This window comes from Sorex fumeus, unplaced genomic scaffold (assembly GCF_029834395.1).
Source record: "Sorex fumeus unplaced genomic scaffold, SorFum_2.1 ptg000098l, whole genome shotgun sequence".
Taxonomy (NCBI): domain Eukaryota; kingdom Metazoa; phylum Chordata; class Mammalia; order Eulipotyphla; family Soricidae; genus Sorex; species Sorex fumeus.
This window is the reverse complement of record NW_026606155.1, coordinates 46581987-46602961: the sequence shown is the minus strand read 5'-3', so window position 1 is coordinate 46602961 and position 20975 is coordinate 46581987.

Here is a 20975-nt window from a genome sequence, read left to right as displayed (position 1 = left end):
ATCAAAGGCCTACTATAAATCAATGAACATTATACAGAGTGGCATCTTGAACTCCTGAGAAACCTCAATGAGTTTGGTTATCATGTGGATATGGTCGATCATGCTGAATCATTTGCTGAACCCGGCTTGCTCGCATGGTTGTCCTTCATCTAGTGCTCTGCCAATCCTATTTAGGATGACTCGAGTGAACAGCTTATAGACAAAAGACAACAGGCAGATTGGGTGATAGTTGCCAATGCCGTGGATGTCTTTCTTCTTGTACAATAGTACAGTCCTGCTGGTTTTCCATTGGGATAGAACCTTGCATTCAGACAGGTAGCGTGTGAAGAGCTGAGCCAGTGTATTGATGAGTACTGACGGCAAGTTCTTCAGGTGTTCAGGTCTGACCTTCTCTGGGCCAGGTGATTTTGTTTCTTTACTGAAGAAATTCAGAAAGGAGAACATTGGGAACAACATATCTATCCTGCGGAATTTGGTATATGGGCAGGTTGACGTGGCTATCAAAGAGATCTGAGTAGAAGTCATGGATAATCTTCTCCATTGTCCTTCTGGAAGATATGATAGATCCATCAGGACATTGAAGGGCAGTCATCTTGGTCTTGTAGTTGGTGAAGGACAGGCGGGCATTATGAATGCTTTTCACAGCTTCTGCCGCATCTAACAGCACTGCTACTCTCCTCTCTTTGAAGTCTTCCTTTGTTGCATCTCTGCACTGCTTTGCGAGCTTAGACGTTTGCTTGTGGTTGCCTGAAGCATGTGCCAAACCATGTTGGCGAACAAGCTCAACAGTTTTGGAACACAGGAATTTTTTTCTGGCTATCTTTCTCTTGGCATTCCTCGCACAATCATGGAGGTGCTGAACCAGTCGATCGTCTTCCTCGTTAATGTTGTCAACGATGACATCTTCCTATGTTGCTGCAATAGTGCCAAAGAGCTCCCAGTCGGTGGTTGTTATGGGAATTCCCTTCTTAAACTTTGCAGACCTTTCTCCCTGCTCCATGAAGTAGAATTTTGCATGAAGGAGACAGTGGTCTGATTCTGTTTGGAATTTTGGGACAGCAGCAACATTGGTCAGGCAAAACAATCGATTGAATATGATGTGGTCAATTTTGTTCTGAAACCATCCACCAGTAGACCCCCATGTCCAACGTTTAGATTCAGCCTTCTGGAACTGTGAGTTGACATGGATGGTCTTGGTCGACATGATGAACTGAGACAGTCTCTCACCCTATTTGTTCCATCCTAGGCCATGGCTCCCGACGTGGAGTTCTTTGGCTGATCTTCTCGGTCCTATCTTGGCATTAAAATCACCACAATGATCTTGTAGAAGGTGTGATCTTCTTTATAGAAATTCTCCAGCTCCATGTAGAACTTCTCAATTTCTCCTTCATCATAATTGGATGTTGGTGCATAGATAACGAAGATAGAAACTGCTGGCAGTGAGCCACATCTATTCAAGTGTAATCTTCAGATTCTGGTTGTTAGGCATTTGAAAGAATCAATGCTCATAGCCAAGTTCGTGTTGACAAGAACTCTGATGCCTTCGATGCCTCTTTTGTCGCAAGTTCCGAGGAACAGTTCTCTCCAGTGTCAAAAAAGGTGTAATGTGATTGATGCCTTCTTGTATCCATCAGACCAATGATACCAGACTCCAGCTGAATCTCATGAAGACAATGTTTATGAGAAACAGTCTCATTCCTGATGTTCCATTCACTCTCAATGGAATGACCATCTCCGAATGCAACAGTTATGTGAACCTAGGTCAAGAAGTCAACAAACAGCCGGAAGAGAAGGGCCACATGGAGGGCGGGACCCACAGCTCCCAGAGAAAAAGAAAAAAACAGGTTCCAAAAAGAGCCGAGATCATCAGGAAGTCCCAGATGGGGTAGGTACCGCATCCCGCCTCCCCCAGATGGAACCCCGGTGACCAGAAGCCTCTACAAGCACAGCTCGAGTATGCAGGAACTAGGACTTTTTCTCAAATCTGCCGGGACTACAGCTCCCAGGTAACCTCTGATTCCGGAAGTCACGCCCACAGCCCGCCCCCCCCAGCACCATCTTTACAGCATACAGCCGGAAGAGAAGGGCCACATGGAGGGCGGGACCCACAGCTCCCGGAGAAAAAGAAAAAAACAGGTTCCAAAAAGAGCCGAGATCATCGGGAAGTCCCAGATGGGGTAGGTACCGCATCCCGCCTCCCCCAGATGGAACCCCAGTGACCAGAAGCCTCTACAAGCACAAGACATCTCTCTATATACAAAGTGATCAATGGGAAGTAAACCACCCAACGTTTCTCCCTGAAAATCAGAGTTAATGCCACTCAATGCCTCTTTTGCAGACCACAACACCCAAAAGGAGAGAGAGAACACAGGGGATTTCCCTGCCACAGAGACAGGGGGGTGGGGGGATGGGGGTGGGAGGGATATTATCCATGGTGGTGGAAAATGGGCACTGGTGGAGGGATGGGTATCTGATCATTGTATAATTGAAACCAAAGCACAAAAAATTGTAAATCTACAACTTAAAAAAAAATAAAATAAAATAAAGGGAAAAAAAAAAAAAGAAAATCAGAGTTAAGTTTGGAGCACGGCCACAGCCCCAGAAACACAAGGACTTAATGCAGAACCCAGCAGCTTGGAGCAGAAAAGTGAACGGCCTATGCATTAATCCAGGCCATCATGTCTGCCCGGAGGGGAAAGGGTGTTGCCCCATTCACCCTATCTTCTCTGGAAAGAAGGATGACGGCCGCATGGGAGCCTTGTGGACAGCAGGTATGAGCCGGGGGTGTGGGGGCGACTAAAACCTCATGGGAAGGGGGCATTCCAGTCCATCCTTCACGCCCTACCGAGGTCACCAGTTGCCCCCCACGAGCGGCTCTCCAAGCACGGCCACAGCCCCAGAAGCACAAGGACTTAATGCAGAACCCAGCAGCTTGGAGCAGAAAAGTGAAGGGACTATGCGTTAATCCAGGCCATCATGTCTGCCCGGAGTGGAAAGGGTTTTGCCCCATTCGTTCTCTCTTCTCTGGAAAGAAGGATGGCAGCCGCATGGGAGGCTTGTGGACAGCAGGTATGAGCCGGGGGTGTGGGGACGACTAAAACCTCATGGGAAGGGGGGTGTTCCGGTCCGCCCTTCACTCCCTACCGAGGCCACCAGTTGCCCCCCACGAGCGGCTCTCCAGCACGGCCACGACTCCAGAGCACAGAAACCAATTTCTTAACTATCTGACTTTCAGTAAAATACTTCCACGGTCAATAAGTAAAATAGCAGAAATCCAAAACCAACATTTAATTCTTGAACCCAGCTGTAGAAAGCAAATCACTTCACAATGCTTTTTCAGCATGTCTGATTTGGGGGAGGTGGGTAAACTCTAAATAATAGTGGTGAATCTTTTAATGAAACAATGAATCTAATCAAAGCAGATAGAGTGTTAACTAGAATTCATCTGCCTCACAGGGACTGGGAGGGGTGAGGGGTGGGGTCTTATTGGGGTTCTTCATGGTAAAAAATAAGTATTGGTAAAGGGAAATGTGTTTGATATTTGCATGACTGAGACCTAAACCTGAAAGCTTTGTAACCTTTCCCACAGTGATTCAATAAATAAATAAATTTAAAAAAAATTTTAAATAAAAAAAAAAAAAAGAAGTCAACAAGATGAATGACCTGGCACCTGAGTTGCACAGGAGGAAGAGAGCAGCTTGGAATGCCTTCAAGAGCATGGAAGAAATAGGTAAGAGGATAAAGAACCTCCGCCTCCGAGCACATCTCTTCAATTCCACTGTTCTTCCTGCATTAACATACGCCGCAGAGACCTGGGCCCTATGAAAACAGGATGAGAATGCTATTCGGGTCTCCCAAAGAGGAATTGAAAGAGCTATGCTTGGAGTATCACATTTCACTCAAATGAGAGAAAGAATCCGGAGTTCTGACTCCTGTTCATGGTCAAGAATCGGGACACTGTCTCATTTGCCAAGGTGCCGAAAATCAGATGAGCTGGACACGTAATGAGATTTGGAGATGACCGCTGGACTAGAGCTGTTACTGACTGGATTCCACGGGACATCAAAAGACTGGGTGTTCACCCACCTACGAGATGGTCAGACTTCTTCGTCAAGATCCTGAATGATTGGTTTGAGGCTCTTCGTGTTCCTAGAATGAGCAGACGCCACTGGGCTACACTAGCATGTGACAGGAACAAATGGAGACATTACTGGCACCCGCTCGAGCAAATCGATGATTAACGGGAAGTGATCAAGTGATCAATAAACTAAACACCTCACATAGAGTATCCTGCTAGATTTGAAGGAACTATGCAGAACTTCATCTCAAAAACTGCTCAGGGAATTTATAGCCTTGAAACCAGTTCTGCAAGAAGCATTAAGAGTTTCTTTAAAAGATGAAAAAACTTGAAATCATGTGGTATTAAATATATAGATCTCACTCATGTTGTATATATATGGTCACCCTTTACTTGATTAAGAAATGTTTAAAAAGTAGAGCAATTAATTATCACAAATTGACTTCTATTGATTTATTTTCTAATAATTATATTTGCCATTCTTTTGAATATTTTTGAACCAGGTAATATGAAATAAATTTGTTGTAAACCTGTCATGGAGGCAGGGGGGAAGGCAGGGTACACTGGTGTTGGGACTGGTGTTGCAACATTGTATGCCTGGAACTATTCCATCATAAACAGCTTTGGAAATCAAGGTGTTTTAATAAAATTAAATAAATAATATTGATATAATAGAGGTAACTTTTTATACTCCTTTTTCTTCCATTCATTCATTTATACATGTACCTGTATGACTTCACTTATCAATTTTTCCTTCTTTATAGAGAAGCATTAATGTGTTTTTGTTATGTGCATAATAGGGGTATCTGTTAGGCACAATTAAACTAATTAATTACATTTATTTGAAGATTTCATTGTTTAAAGATGTCAATCCCCCCACCACCCCCCCAGCAGAGCCCCGGCAGCCGAAGACCTCCAGAACCAGCCACAGCCATGCTGAGACCACTCTCCACATGTCCAGACAAGCCTCATGCATGAAGGAATCAGCAGAGGAACCCAGGAATGCGGGTCCCGGAGCTGAGATATCCAAGCCTGCTCGAATCGGGGCTGAGCATCCTTCACCCAGATCCCCCATCTTCCAGTAGGCAGGCATCACACCCACCAACTGCCTCCAGCGCCAGGTAATCCCACCAACGGCCAAGAACAGAGACTATAAAACCCAGATCCCAGAAGACAACAGCGCAGAGTCTCCTGCCCCCCGTGCCTGGCTGTCCTCACCAGGGCACCTTGGAGGAGACGGGTGAGTTTCCCTCCCCTCCCTGAGCAGAGCCCCGGCAGCCGAAGACCTCTAGAATCAGCCACAGCCATGATGACACCACTCTCCACATGTCCAGACAAGCCTCATGCATGAAGGAACCAGCAGAGGAACCCAGGCATGCAGGTCCCAGGGCTGAGAACTCCAAGCCTGCTTGGATCGGGGCTGAGCATCCTCCAGCCAGATCCCCCATCTTCCAGTAGGCAGGCATCACACCCACCAACTGCCTCCAGTGCCAAGTAATCCCATCAACAGCCAAGACCAGAGACTATAAAACCCAGCTCCCGGAAGCATGCGGCCGCATTTGCGGACTTGCAACATCTTATTATCTCGTTCTTACTTTGGACAACCTGGCAGGCAACTGAATGTATCCTGCCTGCATGGCAGAGTCAGGCAAACTCCCCGTGGCGTACTCAATATGCCAAATACCAGTAACAATGATGAGTCTCATTCTCCTAACCCTGAAAGAGCATTTCTCAGGGCTAGGATGAAGGAGACATTACCAATGCCTGCTCAAGGCAATCCACGAACAGGATGATCGTGATCGTGAAGATGTCAAATTGTTAGGGCTAATTTATATGTTGAGTTGAATGTAACACAGGGGCCCAGATATTTTATTAAACATTATTCTGGGTATATTTGAGCATGTTTCTGGATAAGCTAAATATTTGAATCAAAGAACTGAATAAGGCAGGGAGCTCTTCAAGAGTTAAGTGACCCTCATCTAATCTAGGTCCAAAGTAGAAAAAATAGGTGGAATAAGGGAGGGAAAATTGGTTCTATGTGCTTGATTTTCTTCAAACCAGGCACTGGTCTTCTTTTACTTTCAGACTCTGATTAGACAACTCATAGTCAGATCTGGTTTTCTCACCCTCAGACTTAGTATGGAACTATACTTTTGTTGTTCATAAGCCTTTAGTTTTCTGACTATTGATATTATCATTCCAGGTTCTAAAATGATGATAAATAAATTTGCATATAAATACATATACCATTAGTACTGTTACTTCTGTTTTTTCTAAGGAGCCCTGACTAGAAAATGTTTCAATAGTTGTTTGATGGATTAAAAATGATTTATAATTCAACTATTATTAGTTCAAACTTTTTCATTCATTGATTGGCAGTGGCAGTATCTTTTAGAATTCTTCTTTAGCTTAAAAATACAATGTGTAGGATAACATTGGTTTGTCCTTTCTCCTTTGTTACAGGGTGCTTAGGTTTTTAGGGTAATACCCATCACAGTGCTCCTGAAGCACTTCCACTCCTCTGTGTTTATTGTAATGTAGCTCTGAACATTTTAGGATGACATTGGTATGTACTTTCCCTTGCCATAAGGAGTTCAGGTTTATCACAGTGCTGCTGAGGCACTTCCATTCCATTGTGTTTATCTGTAAACTCTTCTATGTGCTCTCCTCCCCAACCAGCTAATCAGCTTTTTCCCCAATCAGACTCTGTTAATTTGTAAGGTCAGATTCCTCAGAAATCTATGATTTTATATGTATGAGTGAAATATTGCCTTTCTCCTCTCCTTATATCTTTTGAATACTTTACTTTAAAGCAATGTCCTTTTTGTATAGACACAGGAAGACAGTCAATATTATGCTTTTGTAACTTGGGATTTAATTGACTTCTAATATTATTCACTCCTGGGCATCTTCTTTCTAGACTTAAGCTTCAGTTGCCCTTAGTTCCTACAAAAGCAGGGTCCCAACGAGGGACTGAATGGACCCAGGAAAATCTGGCATCAAAATGGGCCAGGCCAAAGTGCCACGATACTCAACTATAAGTTGAGAGCATGGTCATAGATAAATGCTGTCATGATCCAAAACTAATGACAAAATTAGGACCCTGCAAGGGATAGGAAAGACTAATGTGGTCTGAGCACTATAGTCTGAGATTGAGATGACCCCAGGAGAGCAATTCTATAAGCTTAATGTATCTCTTACTGTGTCCATACAAAATGATTAATATTATGAATGCTTATACGTTTGTTGGACAAGGAAAGGAGAAACACATCCATGAGATTCCGCTCCCGGGTGGGTCATCTTACTGAAAGAGAAGCAGTCCTAAAAGTAGCTTTCCCTGAGGCAAAGAACTTTACTCCCATTGATTGTGAACACACCTATGTTTGAGCCCCAACCCCCCATGCTTTTGAATTTAATTAGGCTTTAAGAGGGGTCTTGGGAATCCAGAGGCAGGAGAAGTAGAGTGAAGGGGGATTGAGAAGGAGAATGAAGTAGCATGACTGAGGTTGAAACAAGAAGTAAATGGAGATGGGATTGGAATAAACAGCAATTGAGACCAACTTGCCCCTCGTTCCTTCCTTCACCTTCCCATTGACATCGACCTCACCAGGGTGGAGGAAGAGGCCCAAGACTAACAAACTTGGGCAGCAGGAGAGATAGAGCTCCGCTGCTGTCCCTTTTGTGTTTACACATCAATATATGCCCTATCATTTGTATCTCAAAGAACTGACTTATCTTTCTAAATAACAAATGTAACCATAATTAGTGTTCAACTTTAAGTATTCTTCATGATATACCCCACAAATTCAAAATCGTTTCTTTTTACTTTTTACGTAGGGGGAGTGGGAATGGTGGTAGTGCTTGGTCACACCTGGCCATGTTCAGCGGCTTGCTCCTGACTCTGCACTCAGGGATCACTCCTAGTAGGGCACAGGGTACGCTGCAAAATCGAACCCAAGTCAGCTGCATACAAGGCAAGCATGTTGCTTGCTTTACTCCAGCATCTACCTCCGAATTCATTTTCCTAAGCATACTTTATAAAGCTTTAAGGATCTGTACTCTATCGTATATTCAACTTTGCCTTTAACATTTCTCACACGCACTTTACACTTGAAAACCAATAAATTCCTTTATTGGCAGTTTCTCTAACACTCCTGGGCCTCATTCCTCTCTGCCCCTGTACATGTAATAACTTCTCTACTTAGAATGACTTCTTACCCCTCATTGACCTATAAAATCCTTTTTATACTTCAAAACAAAGTTCAGTAAGACTCTACCATAAATCTTTGTTTGTACACCAAAAGAAGGTTAACTATCTTCTTGATTTTGACCCTATAGATTTAACATACATCCACAGTGTCTTTAACTCTATTTTTTTCTTACATTTTTGTTGTTTATTTTTTTATGATTATAATGTGGGTAAATTTAATTTTTTTAACCTCGTAAACATTTTTTTCCCTTTATTTTACTTTTTTTTTTTTTACGGTTGTAGATTTACAATTTTTTGTGCTTGGGTTTCAATTATACAATGATCAGATACCCATCCCTCCACCAGTGCCCATTTTCCACCACCATGGATAATATCCCCCCCACCCCCATCCCCCCATCTCCCCCTGCCTCTGTGGCAGGGCAATCCCCTGTGTTCTCTCTCTCCTTTTGGGTGTTGTGGTCTGCAAAAGAGGCATTGAGTGGCAAACATGTTCAGTCCATAGTCCATTTTCGACATGCATCTCCCCTCCTGGGAGGATCCTCCAAATATCCTTTATTTGGTGCTCCCTTCTCTATCTGAACTGCCCTTTCCTCTAGGATACCCGGCTGGCCTCTAAATTATGGAGTAATCCTCCTGGTGCTGATCTCAGCTATTCTTGGGTATTAATCTCATACTTTGTTACTTTATATCCCCCAGATGAATGCAATCTTTCTATGTCTATCCCTCTCTTTCTGACTCATTTCGCTTAGCATGATACTTTCCATATTGTACCACTTGTATGTAAATTTCATGACTTCATCTTTTCTAACAGCTACATAGTACTCCATTGTGTAGATGTACCAAAGTTTCTTTAACCAGTCATCTGTTCTTGGGCATTCAGGTTTCTTCCAGTTTCTGGCTATTGTAAAGAGTGCTGCAATGAACAAACAAGTGCAGATGTCATTTCTACTATACCTTTTTGACTCTCTGGGATATATTCCCAGGAGTGGTATTGCTGGGTCAAATGGGAGCTCAATTTCTAAGTTTTTGAGAATCGTCCATACTGTTTTCCAGAAGGGCTGAACCAGTGGACATTCCCACCAACAGTGAAGGAGTGTCCCTTTCTCGCCACATCCACGCCAGCATCGATTGCTTTTGTTCTTTTGAATGTGGGCCAGTCTCTGAGGTGTGAGATGGTATCTCATTGTGGTTTTGATCTGCATCTCTCTGATGATTAATGATGTAGAGCATTTTCTCATGTGCTTTTTTGCCATTCGGATTTCTTCTTTGAGAAAGTTTCTGTTCATTTCATTGCCCCATTTTTGGATGGGGTTGGATGTTTTCTTCTTGTGGAGTTTAACCAGTATTTTGTATATCCTGGATATCAACCCCTTGTCAGATGTCTATTCGGCGAATATCCTTTCCGATTCTGTAGACTGTCTTTGTATTTTGGTCACTGTTTCTTTGGAGGTGCAGAAGCTTCTTAGTTTAAGATAGTCCCATTTATCTATCTCTGTTTTCACTTGCTCGGCCAGTGGCGTGGCATCTTTGAAGATACCATTAGCTTCAATGTTATGGAGGGTTTTGCCAACTTTATCTTCAATGTACCTTATGGTTTCTGGTCTGATGTTGAGGTCTTTAATCCATTTTGATCTTACTTTTGTACATGATGTTAGGCAGAGTTCTGAGCCTATTTTTTTGCATGTAGCCATCCAGTGATGCCAACACAATTTATTAAAGAGGCTTTCCTTACTCCACTTCACAATACTTGCACCTTTATCAAAGATTAAATGATCATATGATTGAGAGGAGATGTCAGTGTATTCAACCCTGTTCCATTGGTCTGCAGTTCTGCCTTTTCTCCAGTACCATGCTGTTTTAATTATTACTGCTTTGTAGTACAGTTTGAAGTTCGGGAGGTTGATTCCTCCCATTTTCTTTTTCCCAAGAATTGCTTTAGCTATTCGTGGGGGCTTATTGTTCCATATAAATTTCAGGAGTGTTTGCTCCATTTCTTTGAAGAATGTCATGGGTATCCTTATAGGGATTGCATTGAATTTATACAATGCTTTCGGTAGTATTGCCATTTTGACAATGTTAACTCTCCCGACCCATGAGCAGGGGATATCTTTCCAATTCCTCATGTCCTCTTTTATTTCCTGATGTAGCGTTTTGTAGTTTTCTTTGTACAGGTCCTTTACTTCCTTAGTTAAGCTGATTCCTAGGTACTTGATTTTCTGGGGCACAATTGTGAACGGGATTGTTTTTTTCATGTTGCTTTCTTCTCTCTCACTGTTTGCGTATAGGAAAGCCATGGACTTTTGGGTATTGATTTTATAACCTGCAACTTTACTATACGAGTCTATTGTTTCTAGGAGATTTTTGGTGGAGGTTATTGGTTTCTCTAAGTAGAGTATCATATCATCTGCGAATAGTGAGAGCTTGATTTCTTCCTTTCCTACCTGAATGCCCTTAATATCTTTTTCTTGCCTAATCGCTATTGCAAGTACTTCCAGTACTATATTGAACAGCAGTGGAGAGAGTGGGCATCCCTGTCTCGTCCCTGATCTTAGAGGGAAGGCTCTCAGTTTTTCCCCATTGAGGATGATGCTTGCTGTAGGCTTGTGGTAGATGGCTTTAATTATGTTGAGGAAGGTCCCCTGTATACCCATTTTGGCTAGGGTTTTCATCATAGAGGGGTGCTGGATCTTGTCAAATGCTTTCTCTGCATCTATTGATATAATCATATGCTTTTTATCTTTTCTTTTGTATATATGATGGATAATGTTGATTGATTTTCGAATGTTAAACCACCCTTGCATCCCTGGGATGAATCCTACTTGGTCATGGTGTATGATCTTTTTGATGAGTAGTTGGATTCTATTTGCTAGTAGTTTGTTGAGGATCTTTGCATCTGTGTTCATCAGGGATATCGGCCTATAATTCTCTTTCTTTGTGGAATCTCTGTCAGCTTTTGGTATCAGTGTGATATTTGCTTCGTAGAAACTGTTCAGAAGTGTTTTTGATATTCCAATTTCGTGGAAAAGCTTAAAGAGCATTGGGAGTAAGTCCTCTTTAAAGATTTGGAAGAATTCACTAGTGAATCCATCCGGGCCAGGACTTTTGTGCTTGGGGAGACTTTTTATTACCATTTCAATTTCCTTGATGGTGATAGGTCTGTTCAGGTATTCCAGGTCTTCTTGGTTCAGCCTTGGGAGTCTGTAGGAGTCTAGGAATTTATCCATTTCCTCGAGGTTTTGATGTTCCGTGGCATAAAGCTTCTCAAAGTACTCCCTGAGTATCCTCTGAATTTCTGTGGTTTCTGTTGTAATGACCCCCTTTTCATTTCTGATTCGGTTTATTAGGGTTTTCTCTCTCCCTTTCTTTGTGAGTTTTGCTAGAGGCTTATCAATCTTGTTAATTTTCTCAATGAACCAGCTTTTGGTTTCATTGATCTTTCGGATTGTTTTTTGGGTTTCCATCTCGTTAATCTCTGCTCTGAGTTTTATTATTTCCTTTCTCCTGTTCGGGTTGTGCTCCTTTTTTTGGTCCTTCTCCAAGCTCTTAAGCTGTGAGGTTAGGTTACTTATGTGTGCTCGCTCCTCCTTCCTGAGAAATGCTTGTAGAGCTATAAACTTTCCTCTTAACACAGCCTTTGCTGTGTCCCATAAGTTTTGGTAACTCGTGTTCTCATTTTCATTCGTTTCTAGGAATCTTTTGATTTCCTCTTTGATTTCCTGTCTAATCCACTTGTTGTTCAATAGTGCACTGTTTAATTTCCAGGTGTTTGATTTAGTTTTCTGTTTTTGTGTGTGATTTACTTCTAATTTTAGCGCATTGTGGTCTGAGTAGATTGTCGATACAATCTCTATCTTCTTAATTTTATGTACGTATGTTTTGTGGCTCAGCATGTGGTTTATCTTGGAGAATGTTCCATGCACGCTTGAAAAGAATGTGTATTCAGCTTTTTGAGGATGAAGTGTCTGTATATATCTACTAAGTTCCTTTCTTCCATTGTTTCCCTCAAATGAAGTATGTCCTTGCTAAGCTTGAGTCTGGTTGATCTATCAAGAGGTGACAAAGCAGTGTTGAAGTCTCCCACTAGTATTGTGTTGCTATTGATGTCTTTTTCCAAATCTATGAGTAGTTGTTTTAAGTACTTTGCTGGTCTCTCATTAGGTGCATATACATTTATTATTGTAAGTTCTTCCTGTTGTACAGATACTTTGATCAATAAGAAATGGCCTTCACTGTCTCCTATGACCTTCTTCACTCTGAAATCGATGTGGTCTGATATTAGGATGGCTACCCCAGCTTTTTTCTGGGAGCTGTTTGCCTGTAGGATTGTTTTCCAGCCTTTGACTCTGAGTCTGTGTTTGCTTTGACTATTGAGATGTGTTTCTTGCAGGCAGCAGAATGTTGGGTTCAATTTTCTAATCCAGCCTGCCACTCTGTGTCTTTTAATTGGTGCGTTTAGCCCATTGACTTTGAGAGAGATTTATGTTATGGAATTTTGTCCCATTGTTCTGTTGAAATTTGGTGTATTTGAGGGGCATTTCTTGCCTTAAAGTAGTCCATTTAGTTGTTCTTGTAACCATGGTTTTGAGTCTACGAAGTTCCTGAGCTGTTGTTTGTCTGTGAAACTGTGTGTTGTTCCTTCTATTATGAATGAGAGTCTCGCTGGGTAAAGTAGTTTTGGAGAGGCATTTATTTCTTTGAGTTTTTTCACTATTTCCCACCACTGTTTTCGGGCCATGAGGGTTTCATCAGAAAAATCAGCTGTGAATTTTAAGGATGCTCTTTTGTAAGAGATTTCTTTCTTCGATCTTGCTGCCTTCAGAATTTTGTCTCTGTGTAAGGTTTTGGTCATTTTGATCAGAATGTGTCTTGGGGTGTTTTTATTCGGATTTCTTCTAGCTGGTATCCTTTGGGCCTCCTGAATGTGGTCACAAGTTTTCTTCAGCTCTGGAAACGTTGTAGCAATGATGTCTTTGACAGTTTCTTCTTCATCAAGGTTTTCTTCCTGTACCTCTGGGACTCCAATAATTCTTATGTTACCCCTCTTGGCTTCATCACGATCTTCTCTTGCCATCTGTTCCCGAATTGTGAGTCTCTTTTCCATTTTCTGCTCTTTTCTGGAGAGACTCTGAACTTCATCTTCGAGTTCACTGATTCTGTTCTCAGCAGCTGTTATTCTGCTGCTGAGGCCTTCCACTGAGCTTTTCAATTCGCCTACGAGATTTTTCAGGTCTGACATTTCTGATTGCATTTTCCTCATTTCTGCCTTCATATCCTCTTGTCTTCTATTGGCATTGCTTTCCATTGTTTCTTTTAATTCCCTAAGCATGCTAAGTAGCTCCCTCCTGAATTCCTTGTCAGAGAGGTTGTCCAACACTGCAGTACTGTTGGTGTCATCTGGGCTAGACTCTTCAATATGAAAGTTTGGTGGGCTTTTGCGTTGCTTTACCATTGTGAGAGGTTGGTTTAGTCCTTCACATTCACTGTTACTATTCTGCTTGAAATGCAGTGTGAGTTAAGATAGGCTTATGAGTTATTGGCTACTGTGTTTCTAGTGGCTGAGATATAATAGAAAAGTTTCCATCTAAGAAGGTAGCTTATGGTTCCTATGGCATACGTAGTAGGAAAATATTTTGCGGCCGCATTAGCGGCCGCAGCTCCGGAAAGAGTCCCTGGCACTGGGCGAGGAGTTGGGAACGTCTCCAGTTTGGAATTGGAGCCGTTCAGCTTTGTTGCCCAGAGCTGGGCCTCCGTGCCCATCCCGTGCAGCTCAGGGGTTGAAAACCGGCTTTCTAGGGGCTGGATCTAGCTGTGCATGCCCAGAGAGGGTCCCAGGCCCTTGGGGGCAGGCTGTACCTGTTTGGAATTGGAGCCGTTCAGCTTTGTTGCCCAGAGCTGGGCCTCTGTGCCTGTCCCGCGCAGCTCAGGGGTTGAAAACCCTGTTGTTTATTTTTTTAATCATCCTTTAGGGTACAAAAATAGAATGCTAGACTGAGCAGGGTTTTTTTTTCTAATATACATTTAATCATCTTGCAGCTTTAGAAGTTCAGTCATCCTAGACTCTGTGTAGCAAATCAACAATGTCATAGTACTTTCCCCACTTCTATTCTCAATTCATCAATATACCCTTTAATATGATGGAATTAGAAGTCTTAGATGACTCATTAGTAAGTATATGGATAATGAAGTTCCCATAAATTGGATTATTGTTTTATAAAAGGTTTTTAATTCTTTTATTTGGGTTTTAGTTTTGGTGACATATTGGTAGTGCTGGAAATGATGAGGAGGTAGAGGGCTGGTCAGGCTTGACTCCTGCTAGTACTGGCTCTGTCCTAAGATGGCTAAACCTAGGGACTGGAGTGATAGCACAGCGGGTAGGGCGTCTGCCTTGCATGCGGCTGACCTGGATTCAATTCCCAGCATCCCATATGGTCCCCCAAGCGATGCTAGGAGCAATTCCTAAGTGCAGAGCCTGGAGTAACCCCTGTGCAATGCTGGGTGTGACCCAAAACGTTAAAAAAAAAGGAGTGTTGAATCTGTGTCTCCCACGTGCACCGCATGTGCAGCGTCAGTAAAGGGAACATCAGTAAAGGGAACTCCTGACATTTTTACAAAAAGTATTGTCTAAATTTATATATTGTTATGGCATGTGAGAAAACAAAGTCTGAAGGTACACATAAAAATGTTGCGACCACTATTTTTCAATAAGAAGTAATTATGACTTAATACAGCACTGTAGCATTGTCCTGTAGCACTGTCCTCCCATTGTTCATTGAGTTGCTCGAGCAGACACCAGTAACATCTTCATTGTGAGACTTGTTGTTACTGTGTTTGGCATATTGAATACATCACGGGTAGCTTGCCAGGCTTTGGCGTGTGGGCGGAATACTCTCGGTAGCTTGCCAGGCTCTCCGAGAGAGGTTAATACAGCAATATTTCCAAAATATTTATATCTAGAAGGCAAGCTTTTCATACTGTGTAGCTTTTCTAGGGATACTATAACTAAGGGCTGGAGTGATAGCACACTGCAGTGTGCAAGGGCATTTGCCTTGCACACTGCCGACATGGCCAACCCGGGTTCAATTCCTCCATCCCTCTCAAAGAGCCCGGTAAGCTACGGAGAGTATGTCGCCCACATGGCAAAGCCTGGCAAGCTACCGGTGATGTATTCGGTATGCCAAACACAGTAACAAGTCTCACAATGTTACTGGGCCCACTTGAGCAAATCAGTGAAGGGAGGACAGTGACAGTGACAGTAACTATAAGTACCACAAGCTGAGTAGCTTAAACAATAGAAATTTATAGTCTTATAGTTGTTTAGCTAAAATTCCAAACTCAAGGTATTGGCAGAATTGGTTCTTTTTGAGGAAAAGATTCTTCTGGACCTCTGTTCTTAGCATAAAGATCTTCTTAAGACCATATTCTCTCCATATCGCTCTTCACAAAGTTTCTATATTCAAATTTCCCACATTTTATGAACACCAGGTGTTCCTGCCCCCTTATAATCCCTCAGTTTAGCATGATGGCCTCAGCAAACACTCTTCCTCCAAATAAGGTCACATTCTGAGGAACTGCGTTGAGAACTTCAGTGTATGAATCTTGACAATGGAGACACAATTCAAAACAATAGTACATGCTTTACTTCATTTTATCTTCCTAATAATTCTCACAAAATAGATCATATTATTATCTTCATTCCACAGAAAAGAGCATTGTGAAATAAGTAGGTATCTCAAGTATACATAGCACTTATTAGAACAAAATTACATTTTAATTTTTTAAAACTATAACTAAAGGTGACAGCATTTTAATAGTTAATATACCAATTTTTAAATATTTAGTGATATCACCTAATATTTCCATTTTAGGCGCATCTTAAAAACCAGTATTATTTTAAACAGGAATTATAAAACATGGGTTGATGGTTTCCTTGGCCAGTTCACAATAAGTACAATTCACTTCACCTTAAGACCTGGAAATATCAACTTACTCATCTAAGTCTGAAAATCTTTCTAAGGCTATTGTAAAGATTTAACCAGAATAAAGTTCTCTATTTGCCAGAATATATCCTCAATATTGTGTCTGTGACTCATAAAACACAGAGCATCCAGTTCTAAAAGAAGGTCACTGGACTAAGAATAAGAGACTTGGGGATTTAATTACTAATAATTAATTAACAGCCTAATTATATTGGTTTTCTTTTGGCTTTTTGGGTCATACCCAGCAATTCTTAGGGGTTACTCCTGGCTTTGCACTCAGGAATTCCTCCTGGGGGTGCTTAGGGAACCATATTGGATGCTGGGAATCAAACCCAGGTCAGCCGGATACAAGGCAAATGCCCTACTCGCTGTTATTGCTCCAGCCCCATTATATTGTTTTTAAGTCTTAAAATACATTTGACAAAACATTATACAAAGGAATTGATTGCCATGCTTAAAAACAGAAATCATGGGACCAAACCATTTAGACCATGAGTCTACTTCTAAGTGACCCTGGGAAATGAGCTAAACTTCCTATAATTCTAACTCTTTATCTGCACCATGAGGATCATCAATATTATTACTCATAGAATTATAATGAGAATTAAGTTAGTTCATGCAGGTAAAATTTTATTAAGAAGCTGGTATCTAGCATCATTCAGTAAATATTAGATCTTTGTTACTATTCCACATAAAAGACTATGCTGAGAACTAGAGATACAACCATAAAAGACAAGCACAAGGCAGGGAAACACCAGTGCATTGAAATTGCAATAGAGATTCCTTGGCATCATGTTATAGGCATGAACAAGAAGCTATGAAATAGCCATGTGTAAGAGGCTGGATAAATTAAAACATTAGATACTGGTAAGTTTGGTGTGATGTTAGAAAGATGTCTCTCATTAAAATTTTATATTTTTCAATAACCTTTTCTGGGCTGGTCAGAGTAGGCTGCCAAAGGAGTTGTCATATAAACTGTACTAGGTTTGGTACATAAGGAAAAGAGAGGAGTATTCTAGCCAGAGAGAAAGAGAGATCATCAATGACAAGAAAACATTTCACTAAGGCTGAATTTTAAGGACACCTTGGAGTGAGAAGTGGGGAGAATTTCTGCTGGAGATGAGCATGAGAGGCAAAGCAGATGAGAAGCAAGCTAATCCATGGCAAAATCTAGTGGATTTAGTGTGACAAAAATATAAAATTAGGTAAAGGATCTTAGGCAGGAAAATAAAGAGATAACCCTATAGTTTAACTTCCACTGGCTTCATTTTCTACTTTTAGAAAATAATCAAGGCAAAAAAATTGGAAGGATTTCTAGTTTCAAAATTTGCTCTGTAACAATTCTCAGTAGATCTTATTCAAAGAGACTTCAGATTCATTTTGAGATAATGCAAGTGGAATGTACATCTAGGATAATCTGTTACCATGACAGCTTAATATGGTCAGGAAAAAACCATTTTAATATCAGACACTCAAATTGAAAATTCCTACCCTCATTATAAAGCATGGTCTGAGCAATCTACAAAGATGTTGCAGATCTGCTGAAATAGCTATAGCCACGTGTCTTTAAAAGGGAAATGGTACTAACAAAAATTAGGCAGAAAGTAATAAGGATCAAGGATGCCACATACTTAATAAAGTACTTTTAAAATAAAATTTGAAAAACTTGGATCAGCTTTTTGGAGTTGAAAAGTCAAGGACTAATGATTAGTATACCTTAAAGTTTAAATTAGTTTTGCCATTACATAATTGATGGTCAATACATTATTGTTTATGTAGCTACAAATTTTTGAAAGGAAGACATGTATGAATAAGAAATGTGCCCTTTAGAAAGAAAAATGCCAACAGTTGCAATTACCATTATAGTAAGCTGACACTTCATTCTTTGAGTTGTTTTTTAAATAATCTTTGTAATATATGTTCTGAAACACTGATATAGCAGCAACTTCTCTAATTCATTTTAGTACTACTTGAGAACATTCAATTTACCTTTTTTTCTTAAAACAAGTTAATTTCAATTATATTTGTAGGTCATAAGTTTTAAGTTAAACATGCTTTTAAATTGATACTAGTCCTCCTCTCTAACCTGGTTCCTTAATTACATTTACTGATAATAACTAGCATATCTAGTATGCAAAATATTACACTTTATAAATTGAATCAAATGGAATATGAAAAACAACACCATCCATACCTCAAAATAAAAAACAAAACGAAAAAAATTTTTAAATGTGAAATGAGTAGTCCCAGGTAATATTTTAGAGAAAAATTAATGAGTTAAATTTTTAAGTAATGGCAAGACATGAAATTGGTGTGTTCCCACACCTACTAGCATTTTTCTTGGTAACTAATGTATACCAATTATATTAAAACTCCATTCAAACTACTAAAATGGAAAATTACCAAGGAAATACATAATGGTTTATCTTTAGATCCACATCCTTTTCATTGCTGAGTCTCAAAATATCTGTCCCAAATTGTTAACTATGATTACAGTAAACTCAGCTATCACTTATGTTTCATAATATCTTTTCTTCTCAACGTAAAATAACTTATATGAACACTGGAATATATATGCATATTTTTTTTTCTTTTTGGGTCACACCTGGTGATGCACAGAGGTTACTCCTGGCTCTGCACTCAGGAATTACCCCTGGTGGTGTTTGGTGGACGATATGGGATGCTGGGAATCAAATCCGACTCTGCTGTGTGCAAGGCAAACGCCCTACCCTCTGTGCTATTGCTCCAGCACCCTGGAATATTTTTTAACTAGTATATCTTACCTCCTTCTCCATGGAGCTTGAAATTTGAGGCCATGATTTCTAAATCTATAATATCTTCTGTGTCTCACATTAATTTTTAAATTATATGATTTTGTCCTCAGTGGCAAGGGGCAAATTTTTCTATATTATTAAAGAAAAAATAATGAGTTAAATTTTTAAGTAATGGCAAGACATGGATGGAATGATATGTTTTAGTGCCTAACACAGTCAATTGGACATGATAGCTAAGAAAAGATAGAGCAAATGAATTAAATTTATTAAATAATCAAAGACATCCCTTATTTCTCCACCCACCCTTTAAGCTCATTGTTTTATGCATAGTTATGAAAATTGGGGCTGTATCTAACTTAATACATCAGAAAGATATAGTCAATGAGCAGCAGGGTTACCAACTATGCTTCCTTCCTTGTGCTGCTATTTCTAGAAGAAAAAATTATAAAGAGCTACACTAAAAAAGAAGAGCATATTGATACTGAAATTTGTAAGTAATATACTGCAAAGTAAAGTAAAAGTAAAGTAAAGTCATTGCAAATATAACAGCAGTGTCTTAATTTGATCAAGACATAGAAATGGAATATTTCCTATAAGCCTAATATTATTTTCCATTTTCAGTTTCTCACAGAGTTAGTACTTACTGATCCTTATTTGTCAGGCCATATGAAGTCAGATAAGTATTCTACATTAATTATATTACTTATTTCTCAAAGCAATTCTCCAAAATGGACCCCACTATTCATCTTTGTTTGTTTTATGAATGAAAACACAAAGCCACCAAATACTAAACTAATTGTAGATCACAAGGTAGACGTGGTAGATGGAGGACTTAAGACCGGGTTTGTTGATTCCAACAAACATTAGGATTCCCTGGAGATGAATCCACCTTCTTAACCTGGATCTTTCAGCAAATATTTTAAAGATTTTTCAATGCCATTTGAAATTTGCTGCTGTGTACTGAACTTCCATCCCAAGTAGACATAAATTACTTTGCCCACATTTCACATTCTCCCTTTCTCTGCATAAAATAGGGTAAACAAAACAAAACTAGGAACAGCATTCCCCAAATCTCCTTCCTCCCTAGTTCTGCATCAGAGCTTACACTATGGACCACATGGAGTGAGAGTTGGAAGGTAAGAGATGAAAAGGATCTTTGAGTTTCTAGTCCATACCACCTTGTGGTTCCTGACAGAGCACTTTGGCAAAACAGTTTCAGCCGTTGTGGAACATTCTCTACACATAAAACCCTGACCTTATTTCAATTTTATCCTCACTTAGCACAAAATACATATTAACTTACACATCCCCACCTGTATGATAATGTCTGTGATACATAAACAAGGTGGTCCTTATATTTGTGTACAAATTTAGCACCATGCCAAATCATGCTCCTCGTGTTCAACCCTTTATACACGTTCATCTCCTTGGTTATCTTACTCTTCAGGAAACCCTTATCCCAAAACTCAGCACATGATTCTGCCTACAGAATATGTACTATATGCACTCATGTCTAATGTTTGTACTGTCTCTTTAATAAATCTCTCCACTCTTATCTATGCAATTGTGCCCTTGAATTCTTTCTCAGACAAAGTTAAAAAACTGAGGAAGACAGGCAAGAGCTTGTTATCACCCTTGGGAGCTGCAGAAGATTCCAGGGAATTCAGAAGACTGATTTTGAAACTCCAATGGTGTTTCAAACTACTGGCTCCCTAGAACTTTGCCTCCTATATTTCAAACATTCTGCAATTCACTGGATTAAAACTTTTATAGTTAGAGTACACAAATCAGCTCTATTTTTCTGGTTGAGTGCTGACTAACACAAATATCCAAATCAATTTCAAAATTCCAAGTCAAAACAAAACATAATAATTTACAATTGTTTATCATAACATTAACCTTCGCCCCCTCTACCATCTTCCCTGTAAAAAAGCATC